Consider the following 18,882-nt stretch of genomic DNA (forward strand, 5'->3'; position numbering starts at 1 on the left):
CCCCCTCAGGGAGATAGAGCGGTATATAAATAAAGTTTTATTTATATTTATATCTCACCGAAAGTTCGCTTTTTCTTGAGGACACAGAAGGAATTTAAATTTGTTGGTCTGGTTGTCATTGCTCATAGGATGAGCTGAAATCCTGAATAAACAACTTGGTAGGCTCAGTACATTTTCAAACAGACCAAGGCATCTACCTGAAGACATGACGTTGAACTAGCTCAGTTTCATTTATCTCCTCAACAACCAAATAAATGCTTCCTGGGGCTTTTAACTGAAATAAGGTGGATTAAGGCTAAATGTGTTTTAGAGAGATAAAAGCAATTGGAGCCCATGAGGCATGCAAACGAGTGTTTGGCAAGGAGGAAAGGGCTTGTACCATAAGCATGCCTTAATTAATTCACCACTCAGGTGCCGGGACATGAGTATACATTTTGTGCCAAAATACACTTCACCCATATTATTTGCCAGCAGATTTAGTTATATATCAACTCAGACCTCAGGAAGCTTAAGATAGAAGGAGTGGCTAGAGTAAAACACTGCAGTGCTGTAGCCCTTCCTGTTTTAGTTTCCAAGACAACAGCCAACAAATATTGCTAGTGAGTTTTTTTTCAATCAAGCAAGCACAATCGCCACACCAACACAAACATAACCTACTATGTGATCAACATACTGTGTTTGCTGTGCGTCTGCAGTGCATTCAGGATAGCAGAGCCGCTGAGATGGGATTCTACTGAGTTTTAATTTGAACTTCTAAAGAACTATCCAAGGTACCAAACCTTTTTGAGAGATAGGGTTCAACATTTCAATAGTGTCTTTAAAATTCAAAACTGAAATCTTCTCCCATTGACATTGGTGTCACAAACTACCTTGCTTACTTAGGCAATCCTGCGTTGTCAGAGTAGGATTGTTTTCCAAGATCGGTGTACTGGTGGTGGGTACGTAGGTGACTGTGGAGCCCTATTCTTCACCTGCAAGTTCTCCTGCAGTGAGGGCATCGGTTTCCAGGTGGAAGGCAGTCCCAGTCAGGGTTGGCTTGACGCACCTTCCTCTTGGCACGTTTCCCTCTTTCGCCCTCCATTAGTGCCTCTTCAAATTCTAAAGTACTGCTGGTCATAGCTGAACTCCAGTTGGAGCGCTCAAAGGCCAGGGCTTCCCAGTTCTCAGTGTCTATGCCAGAGTTTTAAAGGTTGGATTTGAGCGGTGGCCCCTCGGCTCTGGAACTCTCTCCCTCCTGACCTTCTACAGAAAAGTGAAAATATGGCTCTTTGAACAAGCCTTTGGGAAACTAGTGCAATAGGTAAATATGGAACTATGTGAAATTGAGTACTGGAACAGCTTAGACGATGTTTTTGGATGACGAGGCTAATAGTGAAGGTAGCAGTTATATATATATTTAAAGGTTTTAATATATGTATTTTATAATTCTGTTTTAAATGCTTATTGTAATTTTTACATTGTTTTAATGGCATCGAATAGCTGCCTACGTTGTAAAGCTGCCTTGAGCCACCTTTGGGTTTGAGAAAGGCGGGGTAGAAAATTGTTTTTGCTGTGGTTTTATATTGTTTTTAATGCTTAATTTGTTTTTGATATTATGTGTACTGACTTGTTGCAAACTGCCTTGAGTCACCGATAGGCTGAGAAAAGCGGTATACAAATATAGTAAATAGTAAATAAATAAACAAATAAACAAATAAGCTTATGTTAGTTAAAATGGTTCTTCATTTCAAATATGGTATTGTTCTTTCATGGTTTTTTTTCAAACTATAGTCTGGCCCCTCAACAGTCTGAGGGACTGTAAACCGGTCCTTGGCCTAAAAAGTTTGTTTACACATGTGCATATGTAAACATACATATGCACATTGCTCTGGAAGGGGGGGGGGATCTTGATGCTGGTGACATATTCTAAAGCAGTGTTTCTCAACCTGGAGGTTGGGACCCCCAGAGGGGTCGTGAAGGGGTGTCAGAGGGGTCGCCAACGACCATCAGAAAACATAGTATTTTCTGTTGGTCATCGAGGCTCTGTATGGGAAGTTTGGCCCAATTCTATGGTTGGTGGGGTTCAGAATGTTCTTTGATTGTAGGTGAACTATAAATCCCAGCAACTACAACTGTCAAGGTCTATTTTCCCCAAACTCCACCAGTGTTCATATTTGGGCACATTGAGTATCTGTGCCAAGTTTGGTCCAAATTCATCATTGTTTGAGTCCACAGTGCTCTCTGGATGTAGGTGAAGTACAACTCCCAAACTCAAGGTCAATACCCACCAAACCCTTTCAGTATTTTGTGTTGGTCATGGGAGTTTCGTGTGTCAAATTTGATTCAATTCCATCGTTGGTGGAGTTCAGAATGCTCTTTGATTGTAGGTGAACTATCAATCTCAGCAATTCCAGTTCCCAAATGACAAAATCAACCCCACCAGTATTCAAATTTAGATGCATTGGGTATTTGTGCCACATTTGGTCCAATGAATGAAAATACATCCTGCATGTCAGATATTTACATTATTTTTCATAACAGTAGCAACATTACACTTATGAAGTAGCAACAAAAATAATTGTATGGCTGGGGGTCACCACAACATGAGGAACTGTATTAAGAGGTCACGGCATTAGGAAGGTTGAGAAACACTGCTCTAAAGTATTATCAGGGCTCTTCCACTCTGTCCCTATATCTCAGGATCTGACCCCAGATTATCTGTTTAACTCAGGTTATCTGGCAGTGGGGACTCATATATTCCAGTTTATAGCAGAAATTTGGGATCAAATACTGGGGTAAAGGGTAGTATGGAAGGGCCCTCAGTCAGTTTCCCAGGAATGCAAAACAATATGAAGCACACAAAAATACTAAGTGGGGATGAGAAGCCCCACAACACTGTTGTTCAGAGACTAAGCAAGTGTTGGGATGGTAGAATTAGCTTCTTTCATGGTTTAATTTTGACAAATGCTGGATTTCGCTTAACCACCCTGTTCTGCAATACAACCATAACCTTGCCTAAGAGATTTTAACATTCCCTTGGGTGTCAACAGAAAAGATAGTTGTGCGATATGCCAGGCAGTGTGTGAAGAACACTTCTCACCTTGCCTCTGAAAGCTAAGCTCCATAAATACTGGAAGGAAATCTACAAGCTTAGTCAAACAATACCAAGGGTTAGATTTTTTTAAAAAATGTTAAGAATTAATATATGGCTTTGTATTAAAATTCCTCTAAGGATAACTGAAGGGATGGTCTGATCCTGTAATGACAAAAACCATTATTTCAAGTGACAGATTGCAAAGGGCATCCCTTTTTTTCTGCCTTCCAACTTTTTATGTACGTAAGAAAAAGCAGGGTACTCTCTTCAATTCACCAACATCTTTGACACCTTCCTCACCACATCTCATACAGCGAGGTACTTGAGGTCATCAGGCTGAATATAGAACTTGGAAAGAAAAGAATATTTTTGGATTATGCTGCTAGTAGAATTTGGGGAGTTGTACTCCAAAACGCTCCTAGTCTGTTCCCACACTTTGTGTCACCAATGAGCCGATAAGGGGAGAGGTCAAAGAAAAGTTAAATTTTGGAGTTACAGCCCCCAGACTCCACAGACAAAATGGCCAATTTTGGAGAATCTGGCTCCTGGATGCCACCAGCCAGAAAGTTAACTCTTCTCTGGTTTGTTGGGCATCTGGTGTTAAAATGCATAGGACTAGACTACGTTATTCAAAGCCCAGAATTTTATTTATTTACGTACAATATTTGTATGCCGCCCTTCACCCCCCAAAAGGGACTCCGAGCGGCTTACAAGATATATATACATACAATATATTATATTATTAGCATAGTACAGTATCAGTATTAAATATTACTATATTGTACTATAACATTATATTGTAATATTATTAGTAATATTGTCAGTTGTATCTCCGCACAGCAAGGCAAGGAACACAATCATCACAGCCACCTTTAGACTGTAATCTACTTTATTTACAGCTATACACTGTAGCACATCATAAACTCTGCTTCCTCTCCATCTGGCAGCTACATCGCGAACACAGAACACGCTGTTATCAGTACTAGCTCACACCTCCTGCATTCCAGAGTGATGTATGATGTACAACGCACTACGCTCCGTCCATTGCTCTCAACACTACGATTTATGGCCTCTCTAGGAATGCCGATTCTCTTCATGGTATGTATAAGATATGAGATATGTGCAGTGTGCACAGGAATTTGTTCATGCTTTTTTCAAATTATAATCCGGTCCTCCAACAGTTTAAAGCAGGGGTCCTCAAACTTTTTAAACAGAGGGCCAGGTCACAGTCCCTCAAACTGTTGGAGGGCCAAAAACAATGGGAAGTGTGGACCTGCTTTTGAGTGATGAGATAAGATAATTGTTGTTGTTGTTTGTTTTCAAGTAATTTCAGACTTAGCGAGGGCTGGGTAAGTGTCCTTGGAGGGCCGTATCCAGCCCCCGGGCCTTAGTTTGAGGACTCCTGGTTTAAAGGACGGTGACCTGGCCCTCTGTTTAAAAAGTTTGAGGACCCCTAGTATAGACACTCTATAATGACTTACAAGCTTTGTAATAGCTTATAGACAAACTATACTCTCTGTTCCTCCCAGGAGTATTCATGTATTCAAATGTAGAACAGCTGTTGTGCCTGGGAAAGCATTTCAACAAAGGTTATCATCTCAAAATAGCAGCTGGAACACTAGGGAGCAGACATTTTACATCCTCACATCCACACACACAATCCTTGCCTATGCCTTTGTCAGCCACATCACTCTGGCTTAACTCTGGCTGATTTCTAGGGTGGATGGGAATATTTCTACCCATGGCTACTTGGAAAAATTTAAAGAAAGAACAGCAGTTGGCATCATAAAGGCAGTAGCACTAGAGTGGACTTGACCTCAATCTTTATCCTACTTCCCAGGGTTTTCACTGGTCACCATTGCTATTTATATTTCTGATTTACCACTTGCCAGTTTTCTCATATCACCACTTCCCTTGAATGCCTCATCAGGTAAGATGGAAATGTCTTCAATACAACTAAAAATAATGCTCAGGGTTGTAAAGGTGTCTTGTGGCATTAAGCCAGGGCATCAAGGTCTAGGCATAGAAGGAGAATGCAACGCTAGCCTTTGCAAAACTTGAGAATTGGCTAATCTTAATCAAGATGTGAGAGGTCCAGTCAAAATACCTGTGCCAATTCCACCAAATGATCTCAGGCCTCCTCTGTTCAATAATGCACCATCCTGACTAAAACTAACATTCAGTAACCTAACTACCCCAGCCCATCATCAATTGTCACTTACTTGTTTTAGCAAAGACACAACCAACGGTATTAAACCAAGAGTGGAGAACCCTGGTTCTTCAGATGTTGAAGACTTCCACAGTCTCTTACCATAGGCCAGGTCAAGGAGGGGGTTCTGATGGGAGTTGGGGGTCCAAAACTTTGGCAACCTTACTCAGGTAAAAAATATGTATATGACCAATACGGCTCTATCAATACAGATACACCTGAGTTACCAGCTCCTTTTCATGTTATGTTATGTCAGTGGTTCTCAACCTGGGGGTTGGGACCCCTGGGGGGTCACGAGGGGGTTTCAGAGGGGTCGCCAAAGACCATCAGCATTTTCTGTTCGTCATGAGAGTTCAGTGTGGGAAGTTTCGCCCAATTCTATCATTGGTGCAGTTCATAATTCTCTGATTGTAGGTGAACTATAAATCCCAGCAACTACAACTCCCAAATGTCAAAGTCTATTTTCCCCAAACTCCACCAGAGTTCATATTTGGGCATATTGGGTATTCATGCCAAGTTTTGTCCAGATCAATCCATGTTTGAGTCCACAGAGGACTCTGGATGTAGGTGAACTACAACTCCCAAACTCAAGGTCAATGCCCACCAAACCCTTTCAGTATTTTCTCTTGGTCATGGGAGTTCTATGTGCCAAGTTTGTTTCAATTCCATTATTGGTGGAGTTCAGAAGGCTCTTTGTAGGTGAACTATAAATCCCAGCAACTACAACTCCCAAATGACAAAATCAATCCCCCCAACCCCACCAGAATTCAAATTTGCCCCAGTGAATGAAAATACATCCTGCATATTAGATATTTACATAATAACAGTAGCAAAGTTGCAGATATGAAGTAGCAATAACAATAATTTCATGCTTGTGGGTCACCACGACATGAGGAACTGTATTAAGGGGTCGTGACATTAAGAAGGTTGAGAACCACTGTGTTATGTCATCAATTGGGGACACCTCCCCTCAGCACCAACTGCTGATCTGGGCCAGAGTGAAGAAAGGGGGGGGGGGCAGGAGACAGTTCCATCTTGTCTCATGTGCTATGCTAATAATATAATATAATATAATGTAATGTAATTAATATCTATATAAATAAAAATGTAATTTTTGTTTGTGGAATTAACAGAACTCAAAAACCGCTGGGAAAATTGACCCCAAATTTGGACACAAGACAACATTCAAAGCAATCTATGTCCTTCACTCAAAAAAATTCCTCCCAAAAACAATAAGAACTTTAAATTTTTAAAAAGAAAAAAGAGAACACAGCACATGCGTGCAAACCCATTCTCTTCCCCTTACCCCCGCCGTGCGGGCACAGCCAGCGCGAGAGCCACAAACGGCCATCCTCCCTCACTGCTGGATCAGGGCAAGAGGCAAGGGAGGCTAGGAGCACCAAGGAGGCCACCTTACCTCACCTTCCCCTTCTGTTCAATTCTGTCAGTGGTGGAGTTCAGCATGCTCATTGATTGTAGGTGAACTAAAAAATCCCTAATCCCAAGCACCAGCCTAAGCAGTAGAGGCGGAGGCAGAGAGGCCTCTTCCTGCACCTCCTGCCTCGCTCAAGACCTGCAGAACAACCCCAGGCCATCTTGAGCCAGGGAGAGGGAGTAGGAAGAGGAGGCCTCTCCGTCTCCACCGCTGTGCTGCTGGTGCGTACGATGGCTGCCATAGAGACTGTGCCTGGCTGAAGCCTGGCTCACCTTGCCCAAGCACAGTTGCTGACAGAGAGCCCTGGGCTGCATCCTCCCCTTCCCCCCTCTCCTTTCTGGCTCAAGGCCCGGCAATGTCAGGAGGAGGCCTTGGGGTTGCTCCGCTGGTTCTTGAGCTAGGGAGGTCCGCCCCCCCCCCAACTTCCCCACAGGCTGCAGGGCATGCACAGCACCGAAAAAGGCGCAAAAAGGCAGTATTTGAGGAGGGAGAACGAAGCCCCCGCCCCCTGTTACTGTTTGATTGGGGGAGTATAAATCCAAGGAGCTCCCAGATGTCTCCTCCTTAATCAGAGGCTGAATGGCCATCTATCAGGAGTGCTTTGATTGTGTTTGTCCTTTACAGCAGAAAGGGCTGTACTGGATGGCCCTTGGAGGTCCCTTCCTACCCTCCAGCTGGAGGTCAGCTGTCACCAACAAGTGCTGTAGCATTTGAAGAGGCATGAATCGGAGGGCAAAAGAGAGAAACATGCCAAGAAGAAGGTGTGTCAAGCCAATCCCGACCGAGACTGCCTTCCACCTGGAAACCAATGCCCTCACTGCAGGAGGTGCAGATCAAGAACAGTGCTCCACAGTCACCTTCGGACCCACCAGTACACTGATCTTGGAAGACTATCCTACTCAGACTACAAGGGATCGCCTAAGTATTTCCAAACTCTGCATCTCTATCACCATTCACATTTCCAAAGAGAGGGTGGAGGGAGGTTGCTTGCTTGTATGAAGGCACAGAAGACGAAGCTAAGGTGTGGGTGGCTATACTCAACCTCTGGCTCAGACTGTCCCTTGCACCTCTTGGCCTTGCCCCACTAACCATGGAGGATGACTTCCAATCCACATGGAAGCAGGCAGTAGCATCCAAAATCTCCTCATTGGGATTTTCTCCAGGTCTACTATTAGCTATGGATTACAATCAAGCTAAAGCGCTTATTAAACAACGTGTCACAGACACAGAGCGCCAACTAGATCTGGCCTCAGTTCCAACCTTCCTTATCAATGAAGACAGCAGATACCTTGCCTCCCCTATGGCATATTTAACAAACTTAGAGGTGCCCATTCATCGAAGGGCTTTCACCCTGGCTCAATGCCACACTCTCCCATCAGCTGTACACGAAGGCCGCTACCGGAAAATCCCTTTCCCAGAGAGACTCTGCCCCTGTGACTCAGGTCATGTAGAAACAATAGAACATGTGCTCCTTCAGTGCCCGTTCTGCAGGGATATCCATGCCAGGCTTATTTTACCTCTGATATACAAGCACCCAGGCCATTCAGGACAATTTTATAACTCCTTGCTACTTGCAGATACCAATTCAGCTACAACCTACAATGTTGCAAAGTTCTGTGCAGCAGCATACAAAATCCGTCAGGGAATGACTAGTCCCAAAGTCAACTGTGTGTCCAGTAATCTTCTTCCCTGAATCTGCAATTTGGTGATGAATCTGGGCATTGTATGTTTTTATCCTGTTTCCCCTTCTGCTCCCTCACCCATATTGTGCTTTAGTAGTTATATTTATATTTTTAATGTACCAAACATACCAAGTTTGTATGAAAATGTGACTCTATTTCCTGTGCTGGTCAATGGCCGAAATAAATGATTTGAAGCTAAGTTCATCTCCATCTTCCATGGCCAAAACCCAAATCCTGTCTGTATTCTGGCTCAGCTGGAGAGGTCTAGGTGAGAACTACGTGTTTATATTTCAAGCAGAGCCTCGGGGGAATATTAGCTTGGCTACTCAGAGTCCCAACACTCTCGACCTCAATGCCAGATGATCCATGGACCCTATGTGCAGTTAATGCAGGATGAATGCGTTCTGTGTGTACGGAGACTTCCTGTATTTGATGTGGCAACAAGCTTAAACCAAACACTCTGTGCTTGTGGAGTCTGGACATATGCCTGTCAGAACAAGGATGCGATTCTAAGCCAATGAAGCCTTCCTGGTTGGGGACAGTTTGCAAGCCCTTTGCACTGATTTAACGCCAACTCTGAGCTGCTTGCTGCTGCAGCTGCCTGAAATGCAGGAATGACCCAAACGAAGTCGAGACAGGGAATGCCATTCAGAAGAGAAGATAAAGAAGGAGGGGAACAAGCAGAAAACAAAGAAAGACTGGTGAAGAAGTAGCTAGAAGTGGGTATAGTTGTCCCATTGGAGTGGGAAGCCCTGTTAACACATTTCCCTTCCACGTGCACAATGTGTCCATATTGTAAAGGAAATTGTTTCATCTAGTGATGCATCTTTTATCTTCTTCATATCCTTGTCAATTGGGAAGCAGCAAACGATTATTTCTAATCTCTTTTATGAACAATCTCTGGTGTGACAAGTATAAAAATGAACAAAAACTGGTTACCAGTATTAAAAAAACAGCAGAATCAAGACAATAAATAATGAACACCACTCAAAAACAGAAGAACTCCAGACAACAAGCAATCAAGGGCCAGTTAACACCTGCCAAACAGAGGATGCCTCCAGGCAACAAAGGCCAGGCTACCTCTATGCCAGGTATGGGCAAACTTTTTTGCCTTGGGACCACATTGTGGGCTGGCCAGTAGGGAGGGCGGCTGGGCACATGCTGGGTGGGCTTGGGAGGGGGCAGGGTTCATCCTCAGGTTGTCCTCCTGACATAAGGATGCAGCTATTCACCCCATATTTATTTATTTATGACACTTATATGCTGCCCTTCTCACCCCGAAGGGGACTCAGAGCAGCTTACAAGATATATATATATATATACACATACAATATATTATATTATTAGCATAGTACAATATCAGTATTAAATATTACTATATTGTACTATACCATTTTATTGTAATATTAATAGAGCTGCCTGGAATCTCTAAGTCTTCCAGCACTATTCTATAGTCAACATTGTAGATTTCTAAAGATGTGTCCTCTCAGATTAAAAAAGTGTTTTTTAAAAATAAAATTGTGGTTTTCCACTTTGTGTGGATCTTGCACTCCTAGCCCCCAAGAGAGTGGAAGGTCTACTGCAAATCCAAAGTTTGCTGAATTCACTATGCAGATAGCATAGTCTGTTAACCAGTAAGATGACAAGCTCCCTAACAAGGTGTAAGGTATATTTAATATTGAAAATGGTAATGGAAAGGAATGGAAAAATAACCATTGTTATCATATGATTCCGGAATTATTTCATCCTATTTCCGTTCATCAACACCCAGCTCCCAAAGTCAAACAACAGAGCTTGTCTGCTAGTTGGAGTTGATGGGAGTAGTCAAATACATCTGGGGTTTCCCAGGTTGGAGAAGGCAGTTCCAGGATATTGTCCAAAAAGCTATCTTCTGGCCCAGCTTCTAAAAGTTATATTTCTCTGACATGGACCATCTAGGCACAAGGATTTTGGGGTCTCTAGTCCAAAAATTATTAAGACCTACAAGTTCAACAAATGGTTTGTGATGGCCCTTCCATATAACTCAGAATATCAAGGCAGAAAATCTCAATATATCTGCTTTGAACTGGGTTATTTGAGTCCACACTGCCATATATTCCAGTTCAAAGCAGATAATGTGGGATTTTATTCAGATGTTTGACGCCTGAGAGAGGTGTGACAGCCTTGGCATAACTTGCCTCTCAGGGGCTGAGTAAACCGTCCCAGCTGTAGCCAAGTCACACATCAAGAAAGCTCAACAGCAGTGGCCTCAAGCCATTTTCTTGCCACTTGTGTTGACATTGGCACACATCCAAGGGTACTTGTGAAAGGCCAGAGTTTCCAAGGAATGGAAAAGGTGGGGCAGCACTAAGGGAATAGGTTGTGGCTTCCTCTATTGCAAAGAAAAGCAGCTGAGCAACAAAGGCTTGAGGAGGAAAGTGAATGCGAGCACAACAAAGTAGACAAGAAGACATGTTGGCAAGGAGAACCTACTCTATCCTTACTTTTGGATTCTCAAGTTGATGTCTTACACTGCTTTGGTGTCATGCAATTTTCTGCCAGTGAAATTACACTATGCTTGCATGATGCAACTCTTTTTCCAACACCAGCATGCTACAACATACTTGGATAAAATGGTCACTGGGTGCATTTGAGATCCCGCAGAAAAATGGCAAAACACAATACACATTTTTATGCTAGTGTGAGAAGTTGAATGCATTTCTGAAAGTGCAGTAACTCTGTATGTGGAAATACACTTATGGTGCTATTCACAAAATTCAATCTGTCCACAATATTCACTCTGTGGCTATATGATTGTCCACAGCACAAAAGTGACACATGGAGAACTCCACTACACTTCTCCCATCACCAACTCAGGCCTCATCATGCCCCTCGGATAGTACTCCTCACGGTCATTCTCTACCTCAGTGTTTCTCAACCTTCCTAATGCCGTGACCCCTTAATACAGTTCCTCATTTCATGGTGACCCCCAACCATAAAATTATTTTCATTGCTTCTTCATAATTGTAATTCTGCTACTGTTATGATTGTAATGTAAATATCTGATATGCAGGGTGTATTTTCATTCACTGGGCCAAATTTGGCACAAATACCTGATACACCCAACTGGTGGGGTTGGGGAGGGTATTGATTTTGTCATTTGGGAGTTGTAGTTGCTGGGATTTATAGTTCACCTATAATCAAAGAGCATTCTGAACTCCACCAATGACTGAATTGAACCAAACTTGGCACACAGAACTCCCATGACTAACATTGACATTGACCTTGAGTTTTGGAGTTGTAGTTCACCTATATACAGAGAACTGTGGATTCAAACAATGATATATCTGGACCAATCTTGGCGCCAATACTCAATATGCCCAAATGTGAACACTGGTGGAGTTTGGGGAAAATAGACCTTGACATTTGTAGTTTCTCAGATTTATAGTTCATCTACAATCAAAGAGCATTTTGAACCCCACCAACATTAGAATTGGGCCAAACTTCCCACACAGCACCCTCTTGACCAACAGAAAATACTGTGTTTTCTGATGGTCTTTGGCGACCCCTCTGACATCCCCTCGCGACCCCCACCCCCGGGGTCCCGACCCCCAGGTTGAGAAACACTGCTCTAGCTGGTGCCTATGTTCCAGATGCAAACCAAGAACAATATTCTACAAAATAAAGACTGGTTTGTTCTGAATACTTTTTTAAAAATACATGTTTACTAGGGATGTGCAATCAATTAAAAGTGTTCAAAAGTCATTACAAAACTGTGGGGAACTAGGATTTCGTTTCTAAAGTTTTTCTAAAGTATAGTTAGAAAAAATTTTGTTACTATTTCATTACTATTATAATTACTCCAATTGGGGAAACTTCAGGGGCTCTTTCTCCCTCATTTTTAAAGCTACTGGAGTGAAATTTACTGCAATGGTAGAACACACTGACCACTGTTAGCCCATCAAATTTCAGAATGTTTCACTGATCCACAGATTTTTGAGGAATTTTCAGTTTTTATAAATAACATTAAAAAAACTACAAGAGTGATCTTGAATTTTATATATGATGCACAAGAAGATAACCAGGGCATCAATCCCCAGAAGTTTTAGAAAGATTCGCACATCTGTTGATTTTTGGGGATGTTTTCTATGGTTTTGACAATATAAGGCTGAATGTTTTTAACTATATTTTTATGAATGTATGGCATCAAATTCTGCCAATTATGTAAGCCTCCTGCCAATTGTGTAAGGCAAGCTACAAATGCCATAAATAAATAAATAAATAAATAAATAAAATGAAGTCATGAGGCCCTCCTGATGTCTCAGCAGAGGATGTCATCAGTCTGCATTGGGCTACAGGAACATAGTAAAGGTAAAGGTTCTCCCCTGACAATAAGTCCAGTCGTGTCCAACTCTGGGGAATGGTGCTCATCTCCATTTCTAAGCCAAAGAGCGGGCGTTGTCCATAGACACCTCCAAGGTCATGTGGCTAGCATGACTGCATGGAGCGCCGTTACCTTCCCGCCGAAGCAGTACCTATTGATCTACTCACATTTGCTTGTTTTTGAACTGCTAGGTTGGCAGAAGCTGGGGCTGACAGCGGAAGCTCACCCACTCCCGGATTCGAACCTGTGACCTTTCGGTCAACAAGTTTAGCAGCTCAGCGGTTTAACCCACTGCACCTCCGGGGGCTCCTAATAATAAATAAAGAAATAAAATGAACTCATGAATTCTTCCTAATGTTTCAACAGAGGATGTCATCAGTCTGCATCAGGCTACAGGAACATAGCCAGACACTTATCCAATCCCTTCTGCCGTCTACCAGCAACACAATGGTTGTTGAGGTACCCGTTTCAACAACATGATGCATTAAGTAGAGAAGGAGGGCTTTGGTCATTGTAGAGGGGAAAAAAGGGAGTGCCACTTCTACAATTTTATATGCATGTAGTCAGGGAGAACAGTGGCCTCGGTGAGGAGGAAAAAAGGAGGAAATATAGATGGTATATATTTTTCAAAAAAGGATAAGTAAAAAATTATGCTCTCCTGTTATGAGAACTTGGAAAAATGGCTTTCTTGGATAACAGTGTCCAAAACTTCCTAATCATCATAACCACTTTACCCCAATCACACCCCAGCCTTTGACAGCCATCAGTCTTGTGCAAAGTACTGCTTTTTCAGCCTCACCCACCTCACAAGGTATGCCCCTGTTATAATTACCCTGCACGTTGGAGGTTGCTTGTAGGATGGGAATGACCCTCTTGACAAGGCTGAGCTATGCCTCTCCATTTTGTCGGGCAATTCTAATCCTCCAGGAATATCTCTGTCACAGTGCTCATGGGTTGGTACCTAATTTCAACCAGCAGCAAAGCTATTTTTAAGGTATAAAAGAAAAGTAAATGTATCCGGCCAATTCACGCAGGAGACAGTAATCAAAATCCTACATCATCTGAGTGTATTATAATTATCAGCTGGCACAGTTATGATATGCTAAACCAACATATGTCATTGGGAGATTGTGCTGGAAGTCAATAGATAATATTGATAAAATATTAAAAGAAACACAGACGTCTTACAATACAAACGTCGCCATGTGCCTTATAATTTTCATCACATAAGGACAACGGCCTTATAACACTTGAATGTCCTTCCAATTGACTATCCCTTTCCTTGTCTGCTTATTTTGGCTCTATCAGTATAGTGTGTGCATTTTTTCTAGTATGTCTTATAAAATAATAATAATAATAATAATAATAATAATAATAATAAATTTGTTTTTATACCCCACCAACCATCTCCCCAAGGGGACAAAGCACCGGGATTGTGGCGCAGCTGGCTGAGCATCAGCAGCATTAAGATCAGTCTGACCAAAAGGTCATGAATTCGAAGCCAGCCCAGGTTGGAGTGGGCTTCTAACCAATTGTGTAGCCTGTTGTCGACCTTTGCAACCCAAAAGACAGTTGCATCTATCAAGTAGGAAAATTAGGTACCACCTTGTGTGAGGATGCTAAATTAACTAATTTATGAGGCCATAAAAAAGACTCCAGCAAAGCACTCCAGCAAAAAGCATGCGGGGAATGCGGAAGTACTTCATCAGTGTCGCAGATGGACGATGAAAGCGACAGCTCCCCTGGCGGCCAGAAAAAGTTAAATAGCCTCTATGTATGTCTGTATACGTTGTATGTCAAATTGGCATTGAATGTTTGCCATATATGTGTACATTGTAATCCGCCCTGAGTCCCCTGCGAGGTGAGAAGGTTGGAATATAAATACTGTAAATAAATAAATAAATAAATAAATAATACTTGGGGCGGCTTACAAGGAACAAGTCCAAAAATTACAAAGAGAACACACAATTAAAAACATCAGATAATATATAAAACAAACACAATTGTAAACAATATCAAACAATATGGCTGAAAAGAAAACATAGCTGTGGTTCAGGCTCCATGACTGCAATACATCCTAAAGAGGAGCGCAAGGAAAGTGCAACAATCAAATGGATAGGACTGGGGATGGTGTCATCAAAGTGTTGAGGTGGACAATGAGAGGGCCAAACGTAAAGTGCTGAATTTAAACTAGGGACAGGGGGAAAAAAATACTGGTGGACTGATTAATCTAAAGCACACCGGAACATCCAGGTTTTTAGTTGACTCCGGAAAGAGGACAAAGTAGGAGCCTGTCTGATCTCCCTAGGAAGGAAGATCCAGAGCCAGGGGGCCACCACCGAGAAGGCCCTCTCCCTCGTCCCCACCAACCGTACTTGGGAAGGCGGAGGAAGAGAGAGAGAGCAATGCCTCCCTGGATGATCTCAAGGTATGAACTGGTTCATAGAGGAAGATGCGATCGCGGAGATGAGCAGGTCCCGAACTATTTAGGACTTTATAGGTAATAACCTGCACATTAAATTGGGACTGGAAACTTATTGGAAGCTGTTTAAACAGGGGGGTATGCTGCTCCCTGTAACTAGCTCCTGTAAGTAGTCTGACTGCAGATCTTTGGACCAACTATAGTTTCCGGGCCGTCTTCAAGGGCAACCCTACATAGAGCGCGTTGCAGTAATCGAACCTAGAGGTGACTAGGGCATGGACAACCATGGCTAGATGAGATTTCACAATATACAAGAAAACTGGCAAAAAGTCTTCCACCGGTGGTACCTAACACCCCAAAAGATGGCGAAATTTTACAAAGGAGCCAACAGTGACTGTTGGAAGTGTGGCGATCAACTAGGCTCTCACTATCATGCCTGGTGGCAATGTAAAAGAGTTAGGAGCTACTGGCGGGAGGTCCACAGGGAAGTGCAAAGGATCCTGCAGATAAAAATGGAGCTGAAAGCAGAGTATTTTCTGTTACATTTGTTAGACTTTCAGTTAGAGCTTAACAAAGATATGTTGTTGTTTCATCTTTCTGCAGTCGCCAGAATAGTGCTTGCAAGCAAGTGGAAGACCAAGGATATACCAACAATTGACACCTGGCTATTAAAAATAAGGGACCTAATGGAAATGGACTCACTAGCGGCCATGATATATGATACCAGCAAGAGACGCAGGATTGACTGGCAACCATTTAGGCGCTACGTAAGAGAGAGGAAAAGTATAATTCTAGAAGATTAGGGAAGCTGCTTCAGCCGATACAGAGATCTCTATTTTATCTTCTCTAGCATAACCCTGCTGATCCTTTGAGGAAGCTCAACTGTTGATTGATATTTGATGTTTGATGTTTGTAATATGGTGTAGATACCCTCACGGCACTGTCCCACCTTACACCATGTCCCCCACCCCTCCCTACCGACCCCTCCTCCCTTGCCCACTCCCCCCCCCTCCCAACCCCCTGCAACCCCCTGACTGTATGTGGCCAATGTCCAATGTCTATTTGTTTATAACTGTATGTCATAAAAACAAAATTTTGAATAAAGACTATTAAACAAAAAAAAAAAAAGATTTCACAAGGTACTAGCAGAATAATACAACGATTTGTACTTTAACCCTCATGATGACTCATATTTTGTGTTATGCTAGCTTTAACTACAGCACTTCCTTCTCTCTCTCCCTACTCAGAGCTATTTCTGGGAGAACTGGGAGAATTGTATTTTCAAATACTATCACGCATGTCACAAGCTCCTGTGGGGAAGTCAGATTTCACAATTGTCCACATGCTCATTTTCCAGACAGAGGGTTGCTTTTTTCTTTAAAAAAACCACAGAGAGAAATTATATGCTTAATTGTCCACAATATATCTGCAAAAATAGTTTCTCCCCCACCTCCTTACTCCACTTCATCTCCAAGTTCGCAAAGTCTTGCATAATTCCTTGAATTGTCCACAAGCCAATTTTCCAACATTTTGTTTAGCTGTGTTTTAGAAAAGGTTTTACTGCCACTTAGTGGACAAAGCACCACATTGAAACTCATACATAAACAACACTCTTCTACACAGTCACTGTTCTATGCGATTAGAAAGCTTAATACAGGTTGTGCATTCCTTAACACAATCCAAAATATTCCAAAATAGTCCACATTTGCGAGGAGTGTATGTGTGAGAAATAGTGACACCTTTACTTTCTGATGGTTCAATGTATATGTGAGCTATGTGTATAATGCATATATGTGAAACATAAAGGAATTTAGTGTTTATCTTCAATATATCTAATTTTTTTGGATCTGAAAACACAAGTATTCCAAAATGTAAATAAATTCAAAATCTCAAACACTGGCCCCAAGTATTTTGGCTAAGCAATACTCAACCTGTATTTCTCAATAATGTATTTATTTTACAGTATAGTTTAGCAAGTATCTTTAGTCACAAAGAAGCAAGAAAAATCTCAGTATTTTAATATTATAATGTATTGAATATATATATAATATTTAGAATATTATAATGTAATACAATATAATACAAATAATAATATATTATAATAATATATTTTATATTACATGTAATATTACTAGTAATATTACAATATAATGGTATCGTACAATATAGTAATATATTATACTGATATTGTGCTATGCTAATAATACAATATAATATACTAGCTGTGCCCTGCCACGTGTTGCTGTGGCCTATAGTAAGAATTTTCAAAGTAGAGGTAGATATCTGGACTATTATGAAAGAAAGGTACCTACCTATTCCTTCCCCCCTTTTTCTCCTTTCGTCCTTCTCTACCTCTTTTTTTCATTCCTTCTTTTGCTCTTTGGTTTCATCCTTCCATCTCTCTTTTCTTTCATTTCTCCCCCTTTCTCTACTTCTTTGTCTCCTTTCTCCCCCCCCCCCCGTTTCCTTCCTTCCTTCACTTTTTATTTCCTTTTCTCTTTCCTTCCTTCTTTACCTCTTTTTTGCATTTCCCTCCCTTTTCCTTTCCTTTCTACTTTCTCTTCTTCCTTCCTTCGGTACCTTTCCCCCCCTTCCTTCTCTCCTTCCTTCTTTCCCTCCCTCATTTTCTCTTTCCTTCCTTCCCTCCCCCTTTCCCTCCTTCATTCCTTCCCTTTTTCCCTCCCTCCTTTCTTCTCTCTTTCCTTCCTGTCTGTTCTCCCCCAAAATCCTAACTCTAGTTTATGAGTCTATTTAATATAGTAATATATCGTAGTAACATTATATTATATAGTAGTATATATAATAATATAATATATGTATTATACAGCAATTATATATATTTAGGGCTGGGCAACCACGGAAAAATTTGTTTCTAAACTCGATTAGTTTTTAGGGGGTTTTTGCTTTTGTTTTTTAAAAGAATTCCGAAATTTTTCTTTAAAAAAGTTCAATATATACAAAATTTCAGAAATTACGAAACAATTACGAAACAATTACGAATCGATTCGTTAATGGCGGACGCGATTGCGCAATATGCTAAAAAACCCTCCAAATGGGACAGGGGGGACTTCTGAAGCTTCCCTCTCCCTCTGTTGTTGACTGTTGGTGTGATAATTTATTTTTTTATCACTGATAAAACAAACAACAACTATAAAACTTGCACCAGACATACGGAAATAATAACGAAACAATTTCGAAACGATTTCGAAACAATTACGAAATGAATTGAAAAATTCGTTTCGATTTTTAGTTGATCCTGAATGGTTCAATATCAGATCGTAAGCTACTTTAAATATGAATTAATAACGAATTATGAAATTAACGAACGAAACCGCCCAGCCCTAATATATATATATATATCTCACACCAACCAGTGATCCAACATCCATCCATATATGTGTATGTGTGTGTGGGAATGTGTATGTGTGTGTGGGAGGGAGGGAAGGAAGAAGGGAGGGAAGGAGGGGGTTGGACCGGATGGCCTTTAGGGCTCCCTTCCAACTGGTTGGCCATCTGTTGTGAGGGCTTTGATGGTGTCTTCCTTTGCTGCCAAATGAGGTTGGACTGGATGGTCTGTGGGGGCTCGTTTCCAAGCAATGTCAGTTTTGTGTGTCCCTATTACCCCCGTCATGGCACCTTCCTCCTTCCCTTGTGCTGTGGGAGTGTGTGTGTGGGAGACAGAGGGTCAGAGTGTGTGC

At 41.7% G+C, this 18,882-nt stretch overlaps 1 long non-coding RNA gene across 3 annotated transcripts in view; it reads left to right on the plus strand.

Annotated features, from left to right (window-relative positions):
- The window catches only part of LOC137097173 (uncharacterized), a 69,281-nt gene extending 52,923 nt beyond the window's left edge, over positions 1–16,358 (plus strand). The window contains exons 2-4 of one of the 3 annotated variants that reach the window (XR_010910018.1): positions 4,021–4,171; positions 12,954–13,221; positions 15,788–16,358. This is a non-coding gene — a long non-coding RNA (uncharacterized lncRNA). Of the gene's footprint in view, positions 1–4,020; positions 4,172–7,341; positions 9,540–12,953; positions 13,222–15,787 lie in introns of those variants that run through there. The other 2 variants (XR_010910020.1, XR_010910019.1) reach the window with 2 other exon arrangements.
- Positions 16,359–18,882: the final 2,524 nt, after the last annotated feature.

The sequence above is a fragment of the Anolis sagrei genome, chromosome 5 (assembly GCF_037176765.1).
Source record: "Anolis sagrei isolate rAnoSag1 chromosome 5, rAnoSag1.mat, whole genome shotgun sequence".
Taxonomy (NCBI): Eukaryota; Metazoa; Chordata; class Lepidosauria; order Squamata; family Dactyloidae; genus Anolis; species Anolis sagrei.